Here is a 6,159-nt window from a genome sequence, read left to right as displayed (position 1 = left end):
TGAGATCTGAGGATCATGGTTTGAAGCCTGACCAGGCAGGAAGGTCCATGAGACTCTTCAACAAACTACTCAAAAAAAGCTGGAAGTGGTGCTGTGGCTCAAGTGCTGGAGTGCTAGCCTTGATCACAAAGAGGCTCAGGGACAACGCCCAGGCCCTGAGTTCAAGCCCCAGGAATGGCACACATAAAAAAAGAGGCCTAGCTGGACAACTGTACCAGGGAATCTGCTGGGATTCTGTGGGATACAACCTTCTTTCCATTTTCACTAATCTCCCACTCATTTTCAGGAATCCCTAATCTGATCCTTTGTAGCATCTCCTACATTTACTCTCTAGAAACACTCTTTTGGCTCTGAACAGGAAAGCCCTAATGGAATGCTCTGTAACAGGCCTTGCCTAGCTTTGTCCTGGAAAGCCTACCTTCACCCCACACAGAGCCACTGCCCCAACCAATAAAAGAAACATGAACTTGACCCTCTGAAGGAACCACAGTCCTAATTCTGAAAAGGACTTCTCTCTGTGACTCCTAGAAGGAACCTATATTCTCAGCTGCTACCAAAACCCCTGCCTTATACTCAACAAGAACCTTCCTTTTGCCTCTTTAGAGGAATCCAAAGAATGAACTAGTATGATAACATTCATACTATACCACAAAGATGAGAAATCTTTTCTGTCAAGGGACACTTGGGTATGTATGTATGTATGTATGTATGTATGTATGTATGTATTTACTTACTTATTTGGTCATGGGGCTTTAACTCAAGGCCTGGAAGCAGTCCCTGAACTTTTTTTCTCAAGACTAATGTTCTATCATTTGGATCCTCAGCTCTACTTCTAGCTTTCTGGTGATTAGAGGTAAAAGTCTCATAGACTTTCCTGTCTGGATTGGCTTTGAACTGAGATACTCAGATCTCAGCCTCCTAAGTAGCTGGGATTACAGGCATGAGCCACAGGTGTCGAGCTATTTGGATAATTTTCACATCATTCTCAGGCCATATAAAATTATCAATACAGACAGATAGGCTGAGGGCAACCAACAAGAAACATGTCTGTCTCATCATGTACTAAATGATTTCATAAGCCTTATATGGCCTGGCAGGGATGGGAATCCAAGAGGTTCTTGCTGAAAGGGAACTTGTTGTCTCTGTTAAATTAAGCCACAATCTAATTTGAGCATAATGGTAAGCACCTGTAAATCCCAGCTATTTGGCTGCTTTTTTTTTTTTTTTTTGCCAGTCCTGGGCCTTGAACTCAGATCCTGAGCACTGTCCCTAGCTTCTTTTTGCTCAAGGCTAGCACTCTACCACTTGAGCAACAGCGCCACCTATGGCCTTTTCTATATATGTGGTGCAGAGGAATCAAACCCAGGGCTTCATGTATGCAAGGCAAACACTCTACCACGTTCCTACATTCCCAGCCCCTGGCTGCTGTTTTTGTTTTCAGTGCTGAGGAAACAAATCTTAGGCCCCATATGTGATAAGCTCTCTACCACTTAGTTACATCCCTGAGCCACAGAACATGCTGATTTTCTCCTTTCTCCCCCATCCATTTTCTTTCTCTTTTTTGTCAGTCATGGGTTTTGAACTCTGGGTCTGGGCACTGTCTCTGAGCTGTTTGGCTGAAGGCTAGCCACCATGCCAGCCACGTCTGGTTTTCTGGTGGTTAACTGGAGATAAGAGTCACACTGACTTTCTTGTCCAGCCTGGCTTCGAACTGCAACTCTCAGATCTCAGCCTCCTGAGTAGCTAGGATTACAGGGGTGAGCTAGGAGAGCTCGGCTCTCTCTCTCTCTCTCTCTCTCTCTCTCTCTCTCTCTCTCTCTCTCTCTCTCTCTCTCTCTCTCTCTCTTTTCTTTCTCTCCACCCTCCCTCCCTTCTTTAATTTTGGTGCCAAGACTTGAGTGAGCCTGGTGTGCTTTTCCTGAGCTTTTTTGCTCAAAGCTAACACACTCCACATAAGTCACAGCGTCACTTCTGGCTTTATGGTGGTTAATTGGATATGAGTCTTACAGAGTCAGGAGCCAGTGGCTCACCCCTGTAATCCTAGCTATGCAGGAGGCTAAGACCTGAGGATCAAGGTTCAAAGAAAGCCAGGACAGAGAAGTCTGTGAGACTCTCATCTCCAATAAACTACTCAGAAAAACCAGAAGTGACACTGTGGCTCAAGTGGTAGAGTTCTAACTTTAAGCAAAAAGAAGATTAAGGACAGGGCTGGGAATATGGCCTAGTGGCAAGCCCTAGGTTCAATTCCTCAGCACCACATATATAGAAAAGGCCAGAAGTGGCGCTGTGGCTCAAGTTGGCAGAGTGCTAGACTTGAGGAAAAAGAAGCCAGGGACAGTGCTCAGGCCCTGAGTCCAAGCCCCAGGACTGGCAAAAAAAAAAAGAAGATTAAGGACAGTGCCCAGTCCCTGAGTTCAAGCCTCAAGACTGGCACAACACACATATATAAGAAACAAAAACTCTCATAGACTTTTCTACCTGGGCTTGTTACAAACCATGATCTTTAGATCTCAGTCTCCTACATAGGTATGATTACAGGTATGAGCCACTGGTGCCCAGCTCTTTCTGTGTGTGTGTGTGTGTGTTGTCAGTTATGGGGCTTGAACTCAGAGCCTAGGTGCTGTCCCTGAGTTTTTTCACTCAAAGCTGGTACTCTAAGAGTTGAGACACAGCGCCACCTCCAGTATTATGGTGGTTAATTAGAGGTAAGTCTCATGGACTTTCCTGCCTGGACTAGCTTCAAACTGAGATCTTCAGATCTCAGCCTCCTGAGGATTGCAGGTGTGAGCTACCAGCAGCCAGTGTGTGTATATTTTGTCAGTCCCAAGGCTTGAACTCAGAGTCTGGCCACTGGCTCTGAGCTTTTGTGCTCTAGGCTTGTGCTTATAGGCTTGTGCCACAGCACATTTCTGGCTTTCTTTTTGTTGTTTTGCCAGTTGTGGAGCTTGAACTCAGGGCCTGAACACTGTTCCTGTCTTCTTTTTGCTCAAGGCTAGCACTCTACCACTTGAGCCACAGCGCCCCTTTTGGCTTTTCCATATATGTGGTGCTGAGGAATCAAACCTAGGGCTTCGTGTAAACGAGGCAAGCACTCTACCACTAGATCATATTCCCAGCCCCTCTTTTTTTTACCAGTCCTGGGGCTTGAACTCTGAGCCTAGGCCTTGTCCTTGGGCTCTTTTGCTCAAGGCTGGTGCTCTACCATTTGAGCCACAGCATCACTTCCAGCTTTTTCTGTGATTAATTGGAAATAAGAGTTTCTTGCTCCAGCTGACTTTGAACTCTGATCCTCAGATCTTAGCCTCCTGCATAGCTAGGACTACAGGTGTGAATCACCAGCACCCAACCATTCCTGGCTTTTTGCTAGTTAACTGGAGATAAGAGTCTCATAGACTTTCCTGCCTGGACTTTGAACCACAATCCTCCAATTCCACCCTCCTGAGTACCTACGATTACAGGCATAAACCGCGGGCTCTGGCTCCAGCTCTTCCTTCCTTCTTTCCACTCTTACTTGCTTTCTCTCCCTTCCTTTTTTCCTTTTCTTTTTTGGCAGTCCTGGGACTTTAACTCAGGGCCTGGGCACTGTCCCTGAGCTTCTTTTGCTCAAGGCTAGCACTGTACCACTTGAACCACAGTGTCACATCCAGCTTTTTCTGTTTATGTGAGACTAAGGAATCGAAACCAGGGCTTCATGAATGCCAGGCAAGCACTCTACCACTAAGCCACATTCCCAGCCCGCCATCTACTTTTGATGATGATACCAGAGGATCATTTGAGTCTTAGAAGTTCAAGGTTAGCTAGGGCAATAAAGCACATCTTCATGTTGGGGGGAAGATCTGAGGACCGTGGTTCAACATCATCCCAGGTAGAAAAGTCTATTAGACCCTTATCTCCAATTAACCACACACACCAAAAACATAAACAAACAAACATTCCCCCCCTACAGAAGTAGAGCTAAGATTCAATATGATTCAAGTGGTAGACAGCTAGCCTTCAGCAAAACAAAAAATCTCAGTGACAATGCTCAGGTCTTGAGTTCAAACCCCAGGCCTGGATTAACACACACACCAAAAAAGAATATTCCATAGAAACTATATGTGGCTTGCAAAGCCCAAACTACTTACTATTTGGCTGTATATATAAAGTTTGCTGACTCCTGCTATATAGGAACTTCTCTTTTTTGTGTGTGTATGCTGGCCCTGGAGCTTGAACTCAGGGCCTGGGCCCTGTCCCCGAACCTCTTTTTACTCAAGGCTAGCACTCTATCACTTGAGGGACAGGGCCACTTTTGGCTTTTTCTGGCTTCATGCAGGCTAAGCAAGCACCCTACCACTAAGCCACATTCCCAGCCCAGAACTTCTTTCCTCCTGTATAGGAAAGTGAGTTTTGAACTTTTAAGACTCGTTAATATATTATTTGCAGGTATCACAGCCCCCAAATATTCCTGTAGGTGTGCTATCTATGTTTTCTTTGGTGTATGTATTTTTAAACATCTTAGATCAGTGACTCTCATGCACTATGCTCAGGTAGGAAAAGTATGGAAAGAGGAGGCTGGTTGTTTCAAGAGGATCAGGGAGCCTGAAGACTGAGCAACAGGGCTGTCAATCTGTTTATTAGTCAGCGATGCTGAACCCCAGACTGCTTATCTCTGTGGCCCCAGCCTTCAACCCGGTAGGAAATGGTGGAGAATGAGAGAGGGAGATTAGGACAAACCGGCCTCCTGTGGCGCTGATATTTAGATACTCCACCATAGTAGGGAGTCCTGGGAGGGTGAGGGCACAAAGACAAACGCCTAGTTCCCCCACTGGTGTGCACTCGCTTAATACCGGTTGAGGGGCTAAGAATATAGCCTAGTGGCAAGAGTGCTTGCCTCGTATACATGAAGCCCCGGGTTCTATACCTCAGCACCACATTAATATAGAAAAGGCCAGAGGTGGCGCTGTGGCTCAAGTGGTAGAGTGCTAGCCTTGAGCAAAACGAATCCAGGGACAGTGCTCAGGCCCTGAGTTCAAGCTCCACGACTGGCAAAAACAAACAATCAAAATACAGCTTGAAAACAAGTTACCCGTGGAGGAAGGATGAGAGCTGTCACTCATGAGAAACTCCTCTCCCATGTCCATTCTGTCCCCGTGCACTAGTGTAATTTTCTGGGGTTTTTTTTCTTTTGTTCCCTTACCGGGAATCGAAACTAGTGTAATTTTCCAGATGAGAAAACTGAGCACCGAGCTGCTCCGTAACTTGCCCATGGTTACATGACAGCTCAGTTGCCTCATCAGCAAAGCAACCTGAATAAAGGGAACTACCGCATAGAGGCGTGGCTTTCTACAATGCCTGCCACAAGATACTTGCGATTCCTTCCACGCCACAACAAGGTCAATAGTTACCACTGCCTGAGTGCGTCTTATGTATCCCTCCGAGTAAATAGTAACTCGGACTTTATCTGCAGGACCACGGCCATTTTGGCTCCCAGCCAAGTAACCAGCCCGCTTATGCCAACTCATCATTACGCGCCGCGCGGGAAACCTCCCGGAAGGAAAGGCATCCCTTCCTAACTTCCTCGCTTCCTCCCGTGCTCTCGGATCACCGCATCGAAAGATAGCGCGGTCCGGAGGACTCCTGAAGCTACCGGAAAATGACAGAGGCATATCCGCCGGTACGGGCAGTCAAAACCGAGGGTAGCGGAGACTAGAAGGAGGGGCGAATGTGGTTGGAGCTCGGTCTCAAGATGATGACGCAAGCACAGTGTGTCGCGTCACTGTCGGAAGCATTGTCCGTTTTTTCTCTCGTGCGTGAGTTCGCGAGAGGTGTGGCCTGCGAAAGGGGCGCGGCCAGTCGGCTCATTTCCTCTTGTGGGCTGGACCTGGGCGGGCTGTACCGCAACCAGATCCAATGGAAAGGAAGATATGTGTCACCAGGGGCTTCCTGAGTCGCCGGGAGGGTGGCGCAGCGAATCAGGGACGGCGAAGGGGATTGCGCGCTGTGAGTAAAGCGAAAGGATTGGTTGTCGTTAACTGCTTGGCGGGGAAGAGGGCGGATCCTGGCAGAAGGCGCCTGGAGACTGGCTGGAGAGAATTGACGAGACTTTAGAGGACAGATTTAAGCCGCGGGGTGGGGTCTTATGGAGGAAGGGGGCAGGCCCTTGTGTATATGGGCCTGTTG

Source organism: Perognathus longimembris, chromosome 28 (assembly GCF_023159225.1).
Source record: "Perognathus longimembris pacificus isolate PPM17 chromosome 28, ASM2315922v1, whole genome shotgun sequence".
In the NCBI taxonomy this organism is placed as follows: domain Eukaryota; kingdom Metazoa; phylum Chordata; class Mammalia; order Rodentia; family Heteromyidae; genus Perognathus; species Perognathus longimembris.
The sequence above is the reverse complement of the archived record's forward strand: the minus strand, read 5'-3'. Positions refer to the sequence as shown.